Below are 24,092 nucleotides of genomic sequence, written 5' to 3' on the forward strand. Positions count from 1 at the left end.
CTCTCTCAAGCTGCGTCTCCCCTGTTCAGTGATTGGCTGAGAGGAGTGTATGACCGCTGACAGAGGCGAATAAGCAGTGATTTTCTTTTCTTTTCTTTTGTTTGATATTTAAAGAATTTAGTTCGACCATTTTTATTTTATTTATTTTCTTGTGCTTGTTATTACTTGTAACCGTAACACTCACTTTCACAGAGCTAAGTTCATCCGGTTCCCTAACTCTCTCAATTCAGATAATGTTCCACATAGGCCTATAAAAAAAAAAAATAATAATCATTAGTTACTCGATATTGTCTGACAAAAAAAAAAAGAAAAAAAGAAATGAAAACACTTTTCTATATCATATTAAAAGAGCATTCATTTAGAGAGAAAACGCACTAGGCTGACAGAACGCAAGTACGACGTGATGACGTCATTAATATGCTAATTAGCGTATGACGTCATCTAGCGACTTTTAGGGAAGGCCTTAGCTACTTTCCTTAGAAAATATTTGGCAACAGTGTGTACAATCCCTCTGTAAAACCCCAAAACGCTTTGCACACATTGTTGTGGCCTCTGGACAATAAAATCCGGTGAGCTTTTTTGGCCTAATGTGAAGTCGAGAAGTTTAACCATAATGTAACGCATTACCTGTGAATTTGAATAGCAAGAACATGTTTGGTGAGTAGTTTGGGGTGTTTAAGTTTAATTAAATTGTGCGTTTGAAACAAACTGACTGAGAAAAGTTACATTTTGAGCCATAAAGTTGGTGCATAGTTGGAGCAAAATGATGTGCCGACAAGCCGAATCATGTTTCAGCGGGCCTCAGTTAATCAGAGTCCATGGGCTCTGCGTTGTAATAGACATTGATTTCGTCTAAGCGTCTCGCGCTTCAGCTGTAATTAACCCTTCACCCGCTGCGTGTGTTTAACCGGCCCGTTCCATCCGTTCCTGCGCATACGTCCTAATTACGCATTTGGCAGCGTCGGATTGTTCACCTAAAAGTCAAAGCGCTGAACGCTAAGTGATGTATTGGCAGCTGTCGGAATCGGGCTCGGTTTATTTGTTTAGTTTATTTGTGTTTTATCTGTTTTTTGTGGAAGGCGTTAACTGACCTTAGCAGCGTCAGAGCTGTTCATGCACCTGCAGCGAGGTCACGAAACATCCAGTCCATTAACACACACACACACACACACACACACACACACGTCTCTGAGATCCAGAGTGTGGTTAGATAGAAAATGACGCTGTAATTGCAATAAAATGGCACTTTTGTGTGTGTGTGTGTGTTTGTGTGTGAGCGTCAAATTCCTCGCTGTTATGCAAGCACACGTGTTCCAGTTGTAAGTAAAGTGGTCATGTGTCCAGTGCGCTTGTGGAGGATTTGACATTCTCAAACTCACGTTTGGATCAAAGAAAAAACACAGGAAGTGAATAAGGAACACCTGTAGACACACACACACACACACATTTATTAATATCAGTCAGTGCATTAACTAACAGTATCTTTACTTATATTGTTTGTGAGTGTGTGCGCGTGTCTGAGAGTGTGTCGTGAGTGAGTGTGTTTGTGTGTGTCATGTGTAGTGTTTGTGTGTGCCCGTCTGATAGTGTATATATGAGTGTCATAAGTGTGTGTGTTTGTCTGAGAGTGTGTCATGAGTGAGTCTGTGTATGAGTGTCATGAGTGTTTGTCCGGGAGTGTATCATGAGTGTGTGTTGTGTTCAAAAGGGGAAGGGAGGAGGTGCTGGGGTCACTGGTTTTGTAGGAGAAGCCTATTTAGGGAGCACCAGCTGGGAGGAGAGTCACACACGGGTCATTACATGTGTGTGTGTGTGTGTGTGTGTGTGCAGGTGTGCCCTATGGAGGAGCTCATGGCACCATGGAGGGATGCAAGTGCTCAGTGACACCTCATTTCACCAGCCGCCTACACACACACACACCTCATATCTCTTTTTCATATGTATGAAGTTCTAGAGTCTGTGAATTTTGTTGCCAGAAAAACTCTGTTGCCCCACTGGAAAGAAACAAATCATAAGTGAGATTTTTTAATATTCCAAATTATCTTTAGTTTTTATAGTTATATGTCCCTCTTTCATGCTGTGTAGGTTAGGGTTACTGTTAGTATTAACATGACTCATCATGGACCACCAGACTTTTTGAGGGACTAGAGCGACTCGCCATCCTGACAAGTCGAAGGGAACATTTTCATCTGCACTTTTCAAAAAACTTTTGCTGATCATTTACTCACCCCCATGTTATCCAAGATGTCCACGTCTTTCTTTCTTCAGTCGAAAAGAAATGAAAGTTTTTGATGAAAACATTCCAGGATTTTCTTCATACAACGCAATTATGGGAACCAAATGGTTCAAGATCCAAAAGACAGCAAACTGTTCAAAGGGCCTTAAACGATTCCAGACGATGAATAAGGGTCTTATCAAGTAAAACGATCGCTCATTTAATAAATAAATAACAAAGTTTAAGTGTTATAAGCTCAAATGGTCGCTTTACTCTGTTCTGTGATGCGCATTCGTGACTCTCCTGTTCGAACTCCTTTATCAAAATGAACGAATCTTTTTTCGAGTCATTTGGTTCATTCAACGAACGAAATGAACGAATTGACCCGGAAAAAGATTAGTTCATTTTGATAAACGAGTTTCGCTTGATAAGACCCTTATTCATCATCTGGAATCGTTTAAAGCCCTTTGAACAGTTTGCAGTTTACACTGAAACTGTCTTTTGGTCTGAAGCCATAAAGCCATTTCTTTTCGACTGAAGAAAGACAGACATGGGCATCTTGGATGACATGGGGGTGAGTAAATTATCAGCAAAAGTTTTTTTTTTTTTTTAGAAGTGAACTACTCCTTTAAATAGGGTTTATCAGATCATTAAGACCAGATTATTAACAGAAATTACTGTGAGGTATCTGAACGTCTTCTCCAATCTTGAGTTTCTCATTTACATTTTTTTACACCGTGCTTTACAATGTATTTACAGTAATTTATAAAATATGCTTAAAAAAACGTCCCTTTTACGTCAACAAAACTGCAGTGACTGACATTTGGGAAACTGAATACTCTCCACTTTATGTAAAATTCAATATTTATGTATTTTATAAATGAATAAGCTAAAATATATACCTTGTGCATAACTTAAAAATCAAATTTTTACTTGTATATATTACAAAATGTGGTTGGCTTTGATCAAAGGTTAGCTGGAATTTCTTATTTATCTTTAAGTGATGAAGAAAATTTGTGAGATTTTTATGTACCCGTTTAATGACGGTTTTACTGACAAATTTATGTATTAATGAAATCCAAACTGATTGAATTTGAAGTCATTTGCACAGTTTAATTGTCATTGAAGGATAACAAGTTCAGAGCGGAAAATAAAGGCATTTTAATGTGAAATAATTCATCAAAGTTATTTTATCCACATGTAATAAATATTATAGTCGATTTATGATTTGCATGAAATCAATGTTCAACATATGAACCTCAAATAAGGAATCATAATCTATTGTGATCATGTTGTGAAATAAGCTTTACACACAAATATATTCCACAAACTTTTACTTCATGTTGTAATCGAGTAAAAGTAATCGAACAAAGTAACATAACAAAACTTAACAAACACAAACTAGCATAAGCAAATCACAAATCAAACGAGTCCCAAACGAAAACAAATCACAATGACAGCAAAACCGGAAACCAAAATGGGACTCCTTTCCACTCTTTTCCTGCGGCATTTTAACTGGCAGCGAGAATGTCACGGACAGTGGATACTCAGGACAGTCTCCTTAGCCAATCAGCAAACAAGGAAGGACGACCTAAGAGATTGATAGAGAGAGGGAAAGAGAGAGAGAGAGAGCGCAAGCAGGAAAACAAACACAAACGCCCACAGAATATCTACGAATGTAACATTATATAGTTTTTTATTAATCTCATCCTAAATAAAAGTTTGTTTACACATGACATTTGTGTGTACTCTGTATAATTGTTGTCTCATATATATATACACAGTGTATAATTAACACATTTTTCTTAAATATATACATGCATATGTGTGTATTTATATATACAAAATAATTATACACAGTATACACACATATATGTAATGTAAACACAAACTTTTATTATGGATGCGATTAATCGTTGCACACACACACAAACTGACAGAAAAGAGGAAACTCATACTGACTTACAGCGTTATATTGTTTGTGAGTGTGCGCGTGTGTCTGAGTGTGTCGTGAGTGAGTGCGTGTGTGTCTGTATATGTGTGTGTGCGCGTGCGTGTCTGAGAGTGTCATGAGTGTTTGTGTGTGTGTGTGTGTCTGATAGTGTGTCCTGAGTGAGTGTGTGTTAATGTGTGTTCGCCTGTGTGTGAGAGTGTGTTTGTGCCTGTCATGAGTAAGTGTGTCGTGTGTGTGTGTGTCATGGGAGAGTGAGTGAGTGTGTGTATGAGTGTCATGAGTCAGCGTGTGTTTGTCCGGGAGTGTATCGCACTGGCTCGGAGCAAAGGCTCATCAGTAATGCGTGTTTGTGGAGGTAAAGATGCACTTCAGCTTCATGTGCAGATGTGTCATTACGAACATCTGTGTTTGTCAGACGTTGTGAACGAGTGCTTAAAGACGCGTCCTGCATTGGTCGAGGTGCTGCATCATGTTAAAGTCAATAAAGACAATAAATATGCGATATTATGAATGAGCTTTTACACTTTTAGTTTTCATGTCAATTTTAGTTTAATTTTTATAAAAAAAAATTACAATCACTTTGCTACTATTTTCAGAACCTTGATGTAATTTAGACTCAAAGCGGTTATCACTTGGCTGTCTAATACTCAAAACATTGCATTTGTGCGTTCACATCTTTAAAGAAATCTTGCACTTACACAATAATTGGTTCAAAAAACAAATTTACTGTGAAATACCTTTGAAACAACTATAGATCACACACACACACACATTCTCACACATACACACACTCTTTCTCTCTCTCACACACACACACACACACACTCTCTCTCTCTCTCTCTCTCTCTCTCACACACACACACACACACACACACACACACACTCTCCAGTTACTGCACGTTTCTCCCAGCATGTATCCGGTGTGGTGCTCAGGTTAGCTTTATTGGGGCTTTATGATCCTCGACCTGCTGTTAAACTCATAAAACACGAGATGGAGGATCATAATTACAGCGGAATAAGAGAGAGACCGAGAGACAGACAGGCAAAGAGTGTCTCTCTCTCTCTCATTGTCAAACATGTGCCATCCGATCATCGATCACACACTCTGACAGCCATCAACAGAGACTCGCAGAGAATAAATGTGGATGTACACCTGATAAACTACAGCATTGTGGAGATCCAAAGCTAACTGGTTCTGACATCATCGGTGACATCACATCAGGGTTATTATCATTAACTATTACTATTCAAAATTTCTGTTCATTGAAATTTAAGTTGAAGCACAAAAAAATGATTAACTTAAAATACATAAAAGTTTAATATAAAAGTTAATTAAACCTAAATAGATATATTTAAAGAAACTAATAAATTACAAAACAACGATGAAATGATTAAACTAAAATGAACAACGCAAACTAAACTGAAATAAAATAAAATATAAGGATTAGTTAATGAAAAACTTTGCCTCAACTGGAAATACATAAAAACTAAAACTGAAATAAAAATAAATTAATCCTAAATAGCAATATATATTAAAAAAAAAACTATAATGACTATAACTATGAAAACTAAACTGAAACCAAATCAAATCATTTTTTTTGAAAAACTAAAACTAAACCAAAATTTGAAATGTTGGAAATAAATTATTAGCTAGAAATGAAAATAACTGACACTGAAATACAAATCAATTGAACCTAAATAGATAAATATTTGAATTAAACATTTAAAACTAATAAAATGACAAAAGCACAGTTTTTTACAATCACTTTGTTACTATTTTCAGAACCTTGATGTCATTTTTCACAACTCTAGACACAAAACTCACAACCAATGATCAAAATGCTCATTTTTCAAAACTCTAACCGTTTTCTCAATTGCTTGGATACAATACACATAAAACTTAGATGATCTGTTCACTCAACAAAAAATCACCTGTGCAATATGACACAACTTAACATCAAAATACTACTATCAATTGATACAAATGATCAGTAAATGTTGCAGTACTCTTAAGAGTTGTATGGATACAGACACACAATCTTCAATGTTTAAAGTAAATCATGAAAGTTTCAAGATAACGAGATTCATTGTTTTCAATTAGTGTGGAGCATGAACTAATTAGACTACAATATCCATGGAAGTAGCCTACTGTAATATTTTATATTTTTGCTTTGATTCCAATAAACCTATGTTGTGATTTTATTGTAGTGTTTTGCATCAATATATCACACACTTTGTTCAATTCTCTCCATTCTCTTCACTACCGCAGTACTTTTACAGAGATGTATTCACTGTACATGTACAGTAGTGCCATAATGAAAATTTTGTTGTACAATATTTAATGATAATGATAGTGAAACTATCGGTTGTGTGTGTGTGTGTGTGTGTGTGTTAATGTGTATTTGTGTGTATTTGAGAGTGTGAGAGAAAGAGAGAGTTTGTTTGTCTTTGTGAGAGAAAGAGAGTGAGTGTGTGTGTGCGTGTGTGTTAATATGTATTTGTTTGTGAGTGTGTGAGAGAGAGTGTGTGTGTGTGTGTGTGTGTGTGTGTGTGTGTGTGTGTGTGTGTGTGTGTGTGTGTGAGAGAGAGGAACATGTAACAGAATACAAACTGGAGGCAGCAGGATTCAATTCTGCCCCAGTGTTTTTACAAAGACCAAAATCAAATCAAAACAATTATTTTTTTATTTTACAAATGTGATTCAAAGGCTTCAAGATCAAGGCCAAAACAACACACACACACACACACACTCAAATGTTCCGAGTAGAAACTAACTAATGCTATGAAAGAACAATACAAATTCACCAACTCCCTAACTAGATTAAACTGGAGAAGACCAGATCAGAAAGAAACATCTCCCGCTTCTCCACTAATCCCACACTCACTACGTCAAGAACAATAACACACACACACACACACACACACACCAGTTACAACAAGAGTGTTAACACAACAACACTGAAGAGAAACTCAATCAACAACGTATAAATCATAGTAAAGTTGCACACATTTGACTTACATTCTCAGATGTAAGTCGCTTTGGATAAAAGCGTCTGCTAAATGACTAAATGTAAATGCATATGAAATATACTAAAGAAAGAAAAGTGAGGATGAATCTGTGATTATGACAAATGTCCTATACTTTATTAATGTATTCCTTGTTTTAACATTTGAAACCATAGATCACAGCGCTAGCAAAGGCTGAAAAGGTTAGCAAAAATTGTTCTGGGCTGCGTATCCCTAAAGCATCAATGGTTCCTTGTGATACTTTTGGGAAATGCAGCCCTGTTTGAATGCTTTGTCGGCAGTGTGTGAACGCTCTCTGTGTTCAATTGCTTCTGACTTGCAGCATTTGTTAACATTTGTTAATCTGTTAAATTTGACCCTAAGAACAAATAATTGGAAGGGTGTGCTCTGCCGGAAATATCGCGAAAAAAAAATGTGGCCATTTTAGTGTATGCACCCTTTATTTTTTTATCAGAAAAATGTGAAAATTTATTTTTTTCATCAAATCCGTAGTGGTTGGGTTGGGTAGGTTCTCAATAAATGCATTCCAGATACACAGAACACATGTGCGGACAACATCCACTGAAAAAATTATTCTTAAAACACATTTCTACATGATTTTGCATCAATTTAATTCAAAAAGGCGTTTTTTTCACTTTTTTTACACTATTTTCATCTTTACTTCATTGGCAATCAACTATTCCCTTAAGTTATGACATCAGGCAATATGCCATTCTTTTCACCAAACACTATACTCATTCCACAGAAAAAAAAAAAAAATCCAAACAAAATCAATGGATCTGTGATGATTTTCATACTAGTTGGCGATCAACAGGCTCAGAACTTCAATAGAATTTAACGCTACGTTCACACTGCAGGGCTTAATGCTCAATTCCGATTTTTTGCAAAAATTTGATTTTTTTGCAAGGTCGTTCACATTTCCAATTAAATGCGACCTTTTGTGATCTCCTGTGTGAACGTGAAATGACCCAGAAGTGACCCGCATGCGCAGAAGAGTAATCAACGGTCAACGACGTCACTTGTTGTTTGCGGAATAGTTCTCTTTTTTCATATGTTGCGAGCTTTTGTTTTATTATTATTATTGCCACAGTCCATAACAAACACAGACAACAATTATTTTATCGACGGGCAAAGTTTGCACATAAATGTAAGATTTTTCCGATCCTCACTGACCTCGTCATAAAACCCGTTTAATTGATAGTGCGCGTCCTCGGCGCTCCTTGCTTTGTCACCGGCGGCCGCGGTGCGACACTGGTGGCTGATGTTGCCAGATTGGGTGTTTCTTTGCTACATTTTAAAGCATGTTTACATGTGTTTTAGCCAGGTTTTCGCCTGGAAGGCTCTATAGAAATCTGGCACCCTACTGTACGAAGTTAAACTGACAGAGAGCGCACGTTCACAGACACCAGAATGAACGTGTTCACAGTAATGTTCATCAGGCAGTAATACAGTATATGAACGCGTTCAGGCACAACACTGGGGAAGAGACACGTCTGCAGCGGCCCATAACAGTGAAGAAATGCGTTGGAGTTAGTGTGTATTGGCTAGCTACAGGTGCGTGCCGTGCAATGACGTGCGGGTCGGATAAATGTGACCTGGCCGTTCAGATTGAAGTCGCATTTGAAAAGATCGGATACATATCGGATTTGGACCACATACCCAAGTGGCCTGGGTCGCATTTGAAAAGATCGGATCTGTGTCGTTCAGACTGTCTTGAAAATTAGGTCGTTTCAGCCTGCAGTGTGAACGTAGCCTTAGACTACTCTCAAAATTCTTAAAAAACATGCTTGATATTTAGCATCATGGCACACTTACTAACACACACACACATGATCTTAGTAATTTTAATGAGTTTGGAACAACCAAATCTATTTATCGATACGCCCACCCCTAGTTGCTACCGTATTTTTGACGGTAAAGTTCTGGCAACCACAGCTGCCGTTTTTTTACCGTAAAATTACGGTTTATTTTAAACAGTGTATTTTTTAACGTGTGAAAATTTCGGACGTGAATTTGGGAATCAGTGTGAAAGGGCCTTCAGAAATGCTATAACTGATAAAAATGACGACGGTAAATGCGGAGCAAGTCCGTTTAGATAAAAGCAGAAACTGCAGCTGTGACGGGTGGAGTGCTAAACAAGCTGTCACATATAGGGACGGTCGAGAACGAGGCCTTATGAAGTCTAAAATACACGTGAAATCCGTGTAAATGAATGAGATTTCTATATTTCATTCTACATCTGAGTGTGCATAAAGATCTCGGCAAATGCATCGTGAAATCAGGAGGCGTAAATGAGACGTTTAATGATTTATCTAATGGAGGAAAATGAATTTTGGGAAAGACATCAAAGAAAGAAGGACGAGAGAGAGGCGTGTATCCTGTGACACACACACACACACACACACGTGTATCCCTTTAAATGGGAAAAGCTGAGTTTATAGCTGGCAGGTTGGTCTGTTCAAACTCCAGCCAAATTCAATTTGAGCTTGTAATTTCTAATAGACTTTAAAGCAATGCCAAGGTTCGAGATGATGGCTTAAATTGCTTTGCTAATAGGAATATGCCAGTGTGCTTTTGTGATGTTTAATTATGAATAATTGTTTCTTATGTTTATCCAAACAGATTCCCCCTCACTCGCCCCGTTTGGATCCGAACTCTGAGGAAAGACGCGTCGACGCGTGTGAAACTCCACAGGTACACACACACACAAACGTCCTGTCATACGCTCCTGTATTATCAGCTTTGTAATGTGCAAAACTAAAAGCTGCCCTTACAAAACATAAACTAGCTGCATTTATAACATAAAAGTAAATGGTAACAAAGAAGTTTCTACATTAACAAGCATTTATTCATCTAAGTTAATATCTGTACTTGTATCTTTATTAACCAACGTTAGCAAATATTATTGAATACTGTAACAATATTGCTATTTGTTAATTAATGCAAATAATGTACACCAGTGTGACTAGTAGCACTGTTACCTAATGCATATTTTAGGCATAATATATCATACCTGGATTCCTGAATTGCTCTTTTACAGATCAAAACACTTTTACAATGTATAAATATGTTAGATAAACATACAGCAAACCCAATATATGTAAAATATGTATGAAATATGTGACTTTTGATTGCACACTTCAGGATCGCGCATTTCATCACATCGCCGTTGATGTGAAACTATCAATTGTGTTGATTTGAGATGTTTGTTTTTTTTCTCCTGTGTCAAACCTAGAGACTAAAACCGGACTCTGGTGTTTTCTTAAAGTAGGTCATCTCTGTTACACACACACACACTTTCTCTGCCAGGCTGGTACAAAAATAATACTGCACTGCCTTCTGTGTTGCTAAAACCAGAAACAACACACACCTGACAAAGAGATTCTGAAGCAGCTGTGCACACACACACACACACACACACCTGCCTGTCGTCAGCTGATGGTCACTCTATTATTACCGTTGTTCATCTGTAGCAGCTTTACTTGCCATCAAATATTTACTAAGTGAATGTGGGTCATTTCGCTTCTGCAGAAAGTCTTTTAATATGCGAATTAATCCATGTGTCGTAGTTTAAGAACGTCATTCTCTGAAAGGGTTTTGATTATATACACAATGACATAAAGAGCTAAAGCTAGACGGGTTACATGAGGACGTCAACCTGAAGTTGATCAGTTGACGTCCCGGATGATGATGTCATTAAGGAACTGGCTTGTTAGTTCGAGAGATTTAACAAATCGTTAGCCTCGTAGCATAAAAGTCATATTTCAGTGTCTTTGGAAAACTAGAAAAAACACAAAATGACTTAGACAATTATGCTATGAGGCTAGCGAAATATTTTATGGCATGGAAAGTGACATTTAGGACACAAGGAAAACTATAATTTGAAATATTGATTAGAGATGTGTTAATGCAATGCAGTTGTTATAGTATTTATTCATCTGTTAATGTTTGTTAATAAAAATGCAACTGTTCATGTAATCTCAGCTCCGTTACATAATACAATTTCAATTATTTATATTGGTACTTCATGTTAACTAATGTTTAGAAATGGAACCTTGTTAAATTATGAAACCCGTTGGATGTAGATGTGAACATTTTCATATTCCAATATTCCAAGCCGATATGATTTCCATCTTTAATAACTGCTCAACATTAAAGACTCGTACTGTATATTGTGGACGTTAACGCGATATTTCATCCGCAGTGACTCGCGCATGTCACGCGAACAGTCCATCATTAATGTTTGCATGTCGGCGCAACAACTACGACAGAAAAACACGCCGCAGAAACACCTTTAAAAACAAAAAAAAAAACAACAAATCCAGCAAAAAAATAGTGCTGCAACAAAGAGCTGCTGCCATTTTCTGCCTCGCTTTGATTAATGCTTTTTTTTCTGCCTAATAAAAGGTTCACAAACCATCTGTTTTACTCCCTAATGCCTTGCCCAAAGGTTCCTCTCTCCTATTTCAGGCAACGGGCCAAGCAACATTCCACACACACACACACACACACACACACTCTCGCCTATTTTCTCTTTCGTCTCCCCTGTAAACAAGCTGCCTCTCTTTTTAATCTGCCGCTGCCATTTTCTTCTCATCGTTATGCATATTCATCGCCAGTAAACATTTTCATCGACTACATTTAATATCCTGCACTAGCAATTACTGCTGGCTGTTGTGTTGTGGAGTCTCTCGCCCGTCTCTCCCGCTAACAGCTGGCCCGCAGATGCGGCCCGGGGCCAAACGCGCACAATAAAAACCTACAAGATGCCAGTGGAATTTGTTTAAGAGAAGACGGCCTTTTCTTTCTCTGTTTGCTTTTCGTTTCCGTCTTTCCCGTGTTCGCACGTTCTCTCGTTGCGTTTGACTTTGTCGCGTCGTGTTTTAATAGCTGTCGGTCTGGATCCACACTGTGTCGATTGAAATCCACTGAGACGATAGACCTGTAGTCGCTTGCTTTGGGTTTATGTCACGATTTAATGCGTTGAGTTGTCATAGTGGACTAAACCCAAAACAATAATACAAACCTGTGTTACTTGAAATAAAATGAACTTTAACTGAAATACAAAGGCTTATTTCGGCTAGTTGTACTAAAATTAAATAAAAATTAGCGGTCAACGATTAATCGCATCCAGCATGAATGTTTGTAAGAATACTGTGTATTATATTTTTACAACATTTTATGTTAGATGCGATTAATCGATTCAACAGCCCTAAAACTATATAGACCTATTTTAAAAAAAAATGTGTGCAATAAAATTACTCACATTTTTTCATTAAAACGAATTCAAAATATTAAAAACTGCTGTATAATAGTATCTCAATGACACTAAAATAACCCTAAAATCTAGTGAATGTTTTCTCATTAATGTATGTTTGATCAATCTAACTTTTCCCTCCTTTTGTGAAATCCCTTCATGACATCATCCACAGGAAGCGATGCCATTTTGGATGGAAATCAACAGCACACACTTCAGCACATTTTTACCTTTATATTATAGAGAGGAGTATGAGGGTAAGCAAAGTGAAGGACGAGATCATGTTTGGTGGGTTTGCGTCTCTCAATCAATCGTGTGTGATCAAATCTCACGAGTCGCGATAATTCCAACATGCCAAAAGATGAACGAATGGGTCAAAACTGGTGGAAACTGACAGGCTAATTATGAAGCAGTTCTTCTCATTTCAGAAGTCCACTGACATGAAGCATGAGACATTCATGGATCTCCCCCTCGGTGCAGGTGTGTGACTGGGGAGAGAGAGGGAGAGAGTGTGTTATTCATCCCCAGGGGGCACTGTTAGCCCTCCACTTCAACATGAACAACCTGCACCATGTGCCCCCCCCCCCCCCCCCACACACACACTCCAGCTGCAGAAGGTGGTGGTGACAGACATTCATTTGGTGCTTCATATCATGACACAAAAGACTTCTTCCATCAAGAGTCCACACGCCTCCCGCTCATCTGCAGATCCCCAGCACAGGTGTCCGTTCCTGCAGACACATCATGCGTGCAAGTAGCACTTATGAGTGGAAAAGTTACAGTGATAATCTAAACTTGACATCAAACCTGCCTTCTATATGACACCTTATACTATGTGCTTTGTAATGTACGTATTTACACTATACCAGTCAAAAGTTTTGGATCGGTAAGATTTTTAATGTTTTTAAAAGAAGTCTCTTCTGCTCACCAAGGCTGCATTTATTTGATAAAAAAAAAAAAAAAAAAAAACAGTAATATTGTTAATTATTAAATTATGTTTTCTATGTGAATATATAGTAAAGTGTAATTCATTCCTGTGATCAAAGCTGAATTTTCAGCATCATTACTCCAGTCTTCAGTGTCACATGATCCTTCAGAAAAGATGGTTTGGTGCTTCACAATTACTGTTATTTATTTATTTTTATTCAATTAAATGCAGCCTTGGAGAGAAGAATAGACTTGACCGAAATATGACTGATCCAAAACTTTTGAGTGGTAGTGTTAGTATTTTTATTACCAAAACATCAGATGTGAACTTGACTAATTTAGGTCATTTGTAATGAGTGACTTGTGGGAATGTTAGAGGAAGGTTACCGCTACTAAACATAACTAATGCACAGAGATTGAACAGGGCACACACACACACGGCAGAATCCCACAATCCTCCACCTCCTGCTACCAAAGCTCATCTGAGTTGCTGCCGGTGGACTTGAAAGCCAGGGAATGTGGGAGACTTGTGTGTTTTGATGTCCCTGTGTGTGTGTGTGCATGTTCCAGGAAATATGTGAGCGCTGCGTTTTGGGGTGGCGTACAGTACCCATCTGGGCACCAGGTTGCGTGCGAGCGTGCCCTCTGATCATGTGTGGTGAGGTGGACACAAACACAACCCTGAGGCCTCCATGACCCCACCGGGGCCCGAGAGGTCAGCTGGGGTCAGTTCTGATGGTGGCCACAGGTGTTACCAAGCTCTCTCTCTCTCTCTCTCTCTCTGTGTGTGTGTAACAAAGTGAGTCCAAAAGAGATCTTTCTGTCTATGTGTGTGTCTGTCTAGCAGCTACCTGGCAACCACGCAAAACACCTGCATAATAACCACTCAGAATATTTTGACAACTGCCTAGTAACATCCAGCCACTCAAAACACCATAGTAACGCCTTACTCAAAACAAAACATTCAGAAGACACTTGCAGTGATATAGCGACTGCTCAAAACAACTGCCTAGCAACACCCTAGTAACTAACCAGAACACCCTGCCTTCTGTCTAGTGCCTGGCAATCACTCAGAACACCCTAGCAACACCCTAGAAACACCCTAGCAACCACTCAGACCACCCTACTAACACCTTACCCTGAAAAAAGCCAGAATTCTGTAGCAACCACTTAAAACATTTTAGCAACACCCTACTAACACCCTGAGCAACCACTCAGACCACCCTACTAACACCTTACCCTGAAAAAAGCCAGAATTCTGTAGCAACCACTCAAAACATTTTAGCAACACCCTACTAACACCCTGAGCAACCACTCAGAACACCCTACTAACACCTTACCCTGAAAAGGCCAGAATTTGGTAGCAACCACTCAAAACCCTTTAGCAACACCCTAGTAACACCATGACAACCCTGAGCAACGACTCAGAACACCCTAACACCTTACCCTGAAAAGGCCAGAATGCGGTAGCAACCACTCAAAACACTTTAGCAACACCCTAGTAACACCCTGAGCAACCACTCACAACACCCTACTAACACCTTACCCTGAAAAAAGCTAGCAACCACTCAACACACTTTAGCAACTTCCTAGCAACACCCTAGTAACACCCTGAGCAACCACTCAGAATACCCTGCTAACACCTTACCCTGAAAAATGTGAGAATGATGTAGCAACCACTCAAAACACTTTAGCAACTTCTTAGCAACACCCTAGTAACACCCTGAGCAACCACTCAGAACACCCTGCTATAACCTTACCCTGAAAAAAGCCAGAATGCTGTAGCAACCACTCAAAACATTTTAGCAACTTCCTAGCAACACCCTAGTAACACCCTGAGCAACCACTCAAAACACCCTGCTAATATCTTACCCTGAAAAATGCGAGAATACTGTAGCAACCACTCAAAACACTTTAGCAACTTCTTAGCAACACCCCAGTAATACCCTGAGCAACCACTCAGAACATCCTATTAACACCTTTCCCTAAAAAAAACCACTCAAATCATTTTAGCAACACCCTAGTAACACCCTGACAACCCTGAGCAACCACTCAGAACACCTTACCCAGAAAATGCAACAGCTATAAACTTAGCAACCATTCAAAACACTTTTGCAACACCCTAGTAACTACACAGTAACACCTGGCTACTGTCTAGTAAGTACCTAGCAGCACTCAGATCACGCTTGTTATATCTTACTTGGGAAAAAAAAAAAACATCCAGTAGACATTTGTAATGTTGTAGAAACAATTTAAAACACGTTAGCAACTGCCTAACAACATCCCAGTAACTACCTAACACACCCTGACAAATTAGTTAGTGCCTAGCAACCATTTAGAACACCCTAGCAATGCCTTACCCAGACTATCCTGCCCGAAGGCACTTGCAATGCTGTAGCAACCACTCAAAACACTTTAGCGACCTCATAGCAACACCCAGTTATTAGCCAGAACACCTTGTCAACTGTCTAGTAAGTGCATGGAAAACACTCCGAACACCCTAGTAATGCCTTACAGCCAGAAGACACTTGTAATGCCATTGAAACCACAAACATTTTAGCAACTTAATAGCAACACCCTAGTAACCATCCGGAAGACCATGACAACTACTCAGAGCAACTCCACCATTTAAACTATGTATTATATTCCATGTATTACGTAGCCAGACAGCTATAGCAATTAACTTCATATTTTACAACTATTATTTACTTGCCAGATCTATTTTTTTCTCACGTTTGGTGCTTGGTGAGTGTTAATTTTAATTTGGGGGCTGTGTGTGTGTGTGTTAAGGAGGGCGGTCGACCTGACACACTCTAAAATAAATGCTCTTGCAAGTTCAGACATCCACCTGCATGAAACACACACGCAGCACGGCATACGAATGCTGGAATGTAAACAAAAAAGCTTTGGGTTGAGTGTGTGAATTTGTGTGTGTGATTAATGTTTGTGTGTGTTTATGTCTGGATTTAGACAGGCTTCTATGGTCATTTGCAGTGACCTTTCACACTGCCAAAAATCAGATGATCCTCTTTGATTTCCCACAGTATATTCCAGGAGCTTGAAGACTCTTGTGAAGGAACCGTGTGTGTGGAGGTTCGAGGATCGCTGGCTACATCACAGTCGCCATTAGAACCGATGATGTAATCGGGAGATGATTGGTTCAGTTGGATTCAACAACTTCTTGACTGGTTTTCAAGCTGTGTCTGTGATGTGAGATATCATTTGACTCCGTTTTTCTTAATAATCCAATCTGGATTACATCACTTCCCCTTCATGCTGATGTCAGTATATAATTCTTATTTGCATATAATTATGAACTAAACTGCATGTTTAAACATATAGGAAAATTAATTAAACTTCAGCAAATTAGTTGGACCAACATGAGGAAATTTAGTTTGGCGAATACAATAAAGTTAAAAGTGTAATAAAGTTAAACATAATTGTGTTGACCCAACTAAACTGATTTATTTTGAATTAGCTAAATTAAAACTTTGGTAACATTTTACTTAAAGCCTTTATGTATTTATGTTAAAGCCATTATAAAAGTATTTATAATGCATTCATTATGCCTCTTAATGCATTGTATAGTCTCAAGAATAACTGTAACTGCAGTTATAATACATTATCTAATCAATGAACACACTTTTATATAGTATAATACATTAAAACCCATGATAAACAACCAATTTTAGAATCTGCAAATTATAATCCATTTATAATGCAATTTAATGCAGGTTACAGTTATTTATAAAAATATGTAATGCATTAAAATGTGCATTATGGATATTAAAATGCATCATGCTTCTTCTTGAGTTAGAAGAAGTATCTTGAAGCCAGCTTCTTCAGTTATTTTAAGTAAACACACTTTTTTTGTTTTCTTATTAATTATGGATGTATTAAACCTCAGTATATTAGTTGGACCTAATAAAGTTAAACATAACTGAGCAAACCAAGTGGACCTAAACCAGCTAAATAGTGTTGACCCAACTAAACTGATTTATTTTGAATTAGCCAAATTAAAAACTTTTTTATAGATAGATTTTACTTTCTTATAGAATAGATTTTTAGATTGAAACTAATTGTGTGATTCAGTCTCTCGTCCTTCATGTTTGAAACGGGACAGATGCGTATGTTGACACATGTGACGGATGTGTGCGGGAGTCTGTCACCTCATCATCGTTTGTCATGAGTGTTTCCTCTCCTCCTCTTCCTCCTCTTCCTCCTCCTGTCGTTCCCTGAGTCCCAATGCTGCGGTGGAGCAGAGGAACCGAACGCATGTCCCTTCCGGGCCCCTGTAGCCGTCTCTCTCTCTTTCTCTCTCTCTCTCAGTCTCCAGTAACTTCCAGTAAAGCCATCAGGACGTCCCTGTGACGTGGTTAAAGATGGCGGCTCGGTTGGCATTGGTTGGCACAGAGAGGCAGCCTGGCATCACTGCAGGCCATGACAATCAGCTCCAGGCACTGACAAGCCTGTTGCTTAGCAACCCTATTGAACTTTGGCCTGCTTTACTGTGTTTCCAACGAGAGAGAGAGAGAGAGAGACCTTCATTTAGACCATAACGGGTTTGTCTATTATGATCATAGTGCGCATGGGTTTATAAAACTGAAGCTCTTCTGGGATATTTAACACTCTCAAAAAAAAAAAAATATATATATATATTTAATCCAATATTATAAATTTCACTTTTTGAAAACTTTTTTTGACCCCTTAAAAATGTAAACAGTGGCCTTATATAGATGCTAATGCCATGATACCCATTGTACTGAATGATTACCTTGGTATTTATAAGTTGATTTAAAGAATACCATCATGAAAAAGACTGAAAACATGACAGACAATTATTATTTTTTACCTTTTAAAAAAAAAAACTTTTTAACAATTGTTAAATATTATTTCACTTTTGAATGTTTGAATTATGTTTTACCCCTAAAAAGAATGCGCTGTAAAGAAATTTGAAGAAATATATTTTTGAAATTTAATATTTAAGATATTTTATTTTGATATATTTTCCTCAATTTTATATTTTTTTATTATTTGAAATATTTTATTTCCAGTCAATTTATTTCAGTTTAATTTTATTTTATTTTAATGCATTTTAATTTATGTATTTGTCCAATTTACGTTTCATTTATTTTATTTTTTATTATTTTAAACATGTTTTTTTTTCATATTTCCAGTTAATTAAGTTATTTTCATATTTTAGTTTATTTCCATTTGCTTTGTTTTTTTTTTATTTCATTTAAAAGTATTTATTATTTTTTTAAATTTTGTTTTGCATTTCTTTTGTATTTTATACTTTTATGTATTTAAACCTTTATATATTTCCAGTAAAAAAATGTCGTTATATGTTTTATTTTTATTATTTAATTTAATTTTATTTAATTTATTTACAGTAGTCTGAATAGGAATAGTGTTTTCTGTCAGCTGTGTTCTGGTCCAAATCAAACACACTCCTGAATCTCTGGCAGCCTGTTGCAAAAGCCGTCGCTTGTGGAGAAACCAGCAGATCCAAACCTCTATTTATACACACCAGATCGTTCGCACTCGTTCGTTAAGTCTGTCTTGCTCGATCTGTCCAAGCACATGTCCAGGAATCCCATTTCTTTGTCTGTATTTTAACACCAGAGAATTGAAACATGCACATGATGCTTTCAATTAACCTTTTGGATTATTAGTTCAAAACTAACATCCTCTTTTGATTAGAGCTATTTTAGAGCCGTGCGGTGTGTGTGTACGCGAGTGTGTGTGTGTGTGTGTGTTTGAAGAGAGCGGGCTAATGGTTTTAATAACATTCACGAGAGCTTTGGTATTTCCCCTACAGCTGCATTCATTCTCTGCAAAGTGCCAACCGCGTTCTGGACGTGAGGAGAGAAAAAAAGTGGCTTTAAACAAAACAGATGTGTCTCTACTACAGCAGGTTAGTGTGTGTGTGTGTGTGTGTGTGTGTGGAAAAACTCTAAACCAATGCAAGAAAGAGGGAATCTGACTCCCTGCAGCTGCTCCAGTGCAGATCAATGGAAGCTTTTTCTCCAGAATGTAAACTGTGAGGTAAAAAAGTCAGAATTTATTCAAATAAAAAAGGTAATAACTTCATCTTACATTTGTGACCTTTTTTCTCATAATTCAAGGGGGGTAAAAACCCAGAAGTGTGAGATGTAAGCTTGGAACTATGAGTTTATTACTTGCAATTGCAATGTAAACTCCCAACTGTGAGAACAGTACAAAAAAAGTTGTTTTTTTTTATTGCAAACTTCATCTTGCAATTTTAAATTTTTATCTCATAATTCCTGGGGGAAAAAATCAGAAGTGTCAGCAATTACAAGTTTAATACTTGCAACCGTGAGATATAACATCGCAACTGTGAGAAAATAGGGAGAATAACAGGGTAATTGCAAACTTCATCTTACATTTGTGTGAGAAAAGTATGAGGTGGAATCTTGCAATTACAGGTGTTGTACTTGCAATCGTGAGATATAAACTCGCAAACAGAGAAAAAAGTCTGAGTTGTGAGGTAAAAGTTGTAATTACCTTTTTGTATACCATATTTTTCTTAGTTTTTGTTCTGTGGCGGAAACAAGCCAGATCCGCAGATCCGAGAGACAGTCGCACCTGTGTTGCCACGGTGATGATTGACAGCTCGCAGGATGACACTGACAGAGACATAAGGACATGCATGTAGAGAGAGAGATATTGGTGCCACACACACTCAAACTCCAGCGTTTGATCTCTGTGCCATCGTGAAAACCTGCAGGGATTTAAAGAGTTTTATTCCTGAACAGACCTGGGAATCATGGAAGGAAACTGACTCATTTGGTTTGATGTCTTGAGCAGTGAATCATGGGTACTAGAACTGAGCAGCTGGAGGTCTCGTGGAAAGAGTCGTGCTTTTAGATGCTTTGATCTGCATTATTCTTCAAAAACAGTATTTACCAAACGCTTTTCATGCTGAAAGCTCAAAGCACGAGTAAAGTTACCAAAAACACTGATATTTATTAATTGCTTATGACAAACAAGCAAAGAAAACATATGCTAAGATTTTTTATTAATTAAAATGTACCCGTATTTACAATTTGTTTTCATTGAATTGCGTTGCCATTTTATTCGGAAAGTAAGCTGCACTTTTGAAAATGTATTTTCATTGAATAACATTTAAACGTGTCCTTTTATTTTGACAAAAAAAAAGTTTGTTTGGACAAACTATTATGTTGGCTTGACAGTGCCGGGTCTGAGAGTTTGGAAATGTTGTTAAGCATGTTTTAGCACACTGCTAGCTTGAATTAGCAGCTTGCTAGCATGATTTAACGTGCTGCTATCATGAATTGGCCAACCCGATCTCACGGGAATTCGTACGAATTTTACGAGGTGGCTAATTCGTAACAATTCATACGACCTCAGTCGTACAAATTAGTACGATTTTTGCTAAATCGTACATATTTTACGAATTGGCCAATTCGTATGAATTCGTACGAATGACCTACCCCTGACCCCGCCCCTAAACATAACCGTCACGTGGGTTTAGACAAATCGTATGAATTCGTACGAGTGAGGTCGTACGAATTCGTACGAATTAGCCACTTTTTAATCACTCGTACGAATTCGTACGAATTGGTCGTGAGATAGGGTAGGAATTGGCACATATCTAGCATGATTTAACACACTGCTGGTATGTTTTAACACATTGCTAGCATGAATTAGCATGTTGCTAGCATATTTTAACATTGCTAACATGATTTAGTTTGCTGTTAGCACATCGCTAGTATGAATTAGCATGCTGCTATCATAATTTAACATGCTGCCTGTATTCAACATAATGCATTGTTTTAACGTGTTATTATGAATTAGCTTGTTGCTAACTTAATTTAGTTTGTTGTCAACAGATTTTAACATATTGCCAACATGATTTAGCTTGCTGTTAGCACATCGTTAGTATAAATTACATGTTTAACATGATGCATTGTTTTAGCATGTTATTATGAATAAGCATGTTGCTAACATAATTTAGCATGTTGCTACTATGAATTAGCATGTTGGCTTGGGTTTCATGTTTTTTTTTATGTTGTCCATAAGTCTGATCACTCTCAGAAGAATGACCTTAAATATGATTTTTGTCCATTTTTTTTTTTTTTTTGTCAAGCCAACATATTGATATGTCATATTTGGAATTGCTGTGCATCACAAATACGACATACGTTTGTATGTAATATTTGCCTGATTCTTGCATTTCTGAAATGCTGTGGGTTTTTTAAAGGCCCCACTGTCACTCTACGGCTCTAAATATTTGGACATGCCATTTGATTAACTGTCGCTGTTTTCACAGTCAGAGTCTTTCTCTTTTTTTCCAGTGACCTTCCAGCTTCAGTTTTGCTCTTGCTGTTTTCCCTCCACAAAGCCAAACAATCAGCTCCGCTCAGGAACTGCAGACGGACCGACTAAACGCGAAGCCGAGTGCAAGTCATTAGCGTCCCGCTGGGCTCCGCGCAGGTCTTGAACTGACACCAAACGTCCCGACAGACCCGCGTCGAAACCGCTCAGTCTTTCCCAGACTGCAGCAAATTCTCAAGGTGAATTTTCTGTCTTCTGGCTTGGTTTAGTCAAGAGTTTGGGCCTCCTGTTGAGTCATTAGTAGATTAGCATTCATTCTGGAAACAATGAGGCACAGAATCATTGCGGTATTGAAACTAGAGTCCTATGTTTTTAAAGAAAATACGAGTGGTTGTTCCTGATGTCAAACTCTTTGCCAAAGTGCTAGTATATTGTGGTTGCCAGGACTGGGTTACTAAAACTGTAAAAGCTTTCACCTTGTATAGAATCTTTGTGGCATAATATGTTCTTTAAAATGGAGTCAAGAACCCTAGAGTTCTATATAGAAATCCATTCAATCTTTCTGGCATAAAGGTTCTTTAAAATTGAGTCAAGAACCATGAGTTCTACATAGAACCTCATTAAATCTTTCTGGCATAAACATTCTTTAAAATTTAGTCAAGAACCGTAGAGTTTTATATAGATCCTCGTTGAACCTTTTTAGCATAAAATTTATTTTAAATTGAATCAAGAACACTAGAGTTCTATATTATAGAACCCCATTAAATATTTCTTGCATAAAGGTTCTTTAAAATTGAGTCAAGGACCCTAGAGTTCTATATAGAAATCCATTCAATCTTTCTGGCATAAAGGTTCGTTAAAATTGAGTCAAGAACCATGAGTTCTACATAGAACCTAATTAAATCTTTCTGGCATAAACATTCTTTAAAATTTAGTCAAGAACCGTAGAGTTTTATATAGATCCTCGTTGAACCTTTTTAGCATAAAATTTATTTTAAATTGAATCAAGAACACTAGAGTTCTATATTATAGAACCCCATTAAATATTTCTTGCATAAAGGTTCTTTAAAATTGAGTCAAGGACCCTAGAGTTCTATATAGAACCCCATTAAATATTTCTGGCATAAATGTTCTTTAAAATTGAGACAAGAACCATGAGTTCTACATAGAACTCCATTAAATCTTTATGGCATAAACGTTCTTTAAAATTTAGTCAAGAACTGCATAGTTTTATATAGATCCTCGTTGAAACTTTTTAGCATAAAGGTTCTTTAAAAATGAGTCAAGAACCCTAGAGTTCTATATTATAGAACCCCATTCAATCTTTCTGGCATAAACGTTCTTTAAAATTGAGTCAAGAACCATGAGTTCTATATAGAACTCCATTAAATCCTTTCTGGCATAAACGTTATTTAAAATTGAGTCAAGAACCCTAGAGTTCTAAATAGAGTTGCATTGAACCTTTTGGGCATAAAGGGCTATTTAAAATTGAGTTAAGAACCCTAGAGTTCTATATTATAGAACCCCATTAAATATTTCTTGTATAAAGGTTCTTTAAAATTGAGTCAGGAACCCTGGAGTTCTATATTATAGAACCCCATTAAATATTTCTTGCATAAAGGTTCTTTAAAATTGAGTCAAGGACCCTAGAGTTCTATATAGAACCCCATTAAATATTTCTGGCATAAAGGTTCTTTAAAAATGAGTCAAGAACCATGAGTTCTATATTGAACTCCATTGAAATCTTTTTGGCATAAACGTTATTTAAAATTGAGTCAAGAACCCTAGAGTTCTAAATAGAACCCGATTGAATCTTTTCGGCATAGAAGTTCTTTGAAATTGTGTCAAGAACCCTAGAGTTCTATATAGAGTTGCATTGAACCTTTTGGGCATAAGGGGGTATTTAAAATTGAGTTAAGAGCCCTAGAGTTCTATATAGAACCTCACTGAACTTTTCTGACATAAAGGTTCTTTAAACTTGAGTCAAGAACCCTAGAGTTCTATATTATAGAACCCCTTTAAATCTTTCTGGCATAAACGTTCTTTAAAATTGAGTCAAGAACCATGAGTTCTATATAGAACTCCAATAAATATTTCTGATATAAACGTTATTTAAAATTGAGTCAAGAACCCTAGAGTTCTAAATAGAACCCGATTGAATCTTTCCGGCATAAAAGTTCTTTAAAATTGTGTCAAGAACCTCACTGAACTTTTCTGACATAAAGGTTCTTTAAACTTGAGTCAAGAACCCTAGAGTTCTATATAGAGCTGCATTGATTCTTTTTTTCTAAGAGTGTAGATGCCAAGACTTTACTCTTGGTCAGTGTGCTCTTTCTCTGTCTGTCATTCTCTCACACCTGCATTAGTGCCACTGCTCAGTAAAACACATT

At 37.3% G+C, this 24,092-nt stretch overlaps 1 protein-coding gene across 2 annotated transcripts in view; it reads left to right on the top strand.

Annotated features, from left to right (window-relative positions):
• Positions 1–24,092, top strand: part of tcf4 (transcription factor 4) — a 264,598-nt gene that overhangs the window by 15,534 nt on the left and 224,972 nt on the right. The window contains exons 2-4 of one of the 2 annotated variants that reach the window (XM_089123905.1): positions 9,819–9,890; positions 19,202–19,297; positions 21,723–21,941. The gene's annotated coding sequence lies outside the window, so the exon portion shown is untranslated. Of the gene's footprint in view, positions 1–9,818; positions 9,891–16,513; positions 16,591–19,201; positions 19,298–21,722; positions 21,942–24,092 lie in introns of those variants that run through there. The other variant, XM_089123906.1, reaches the window with a different exon arrangement.

Source organism: Pimephales promelas, chromosome 19 (assembly GCF_988280905.1).
Source record: "Pimephales promelas chromosome 19, fPimPro1.hap1.1, whole genome shotgun sequence".
Taxonomy (NCBI): Eukaryota; Metazoa; Chordata; class Actinopteri; order Cypriniformes; family Leuciscidae; genus Pimephales; species Pimephales promelas.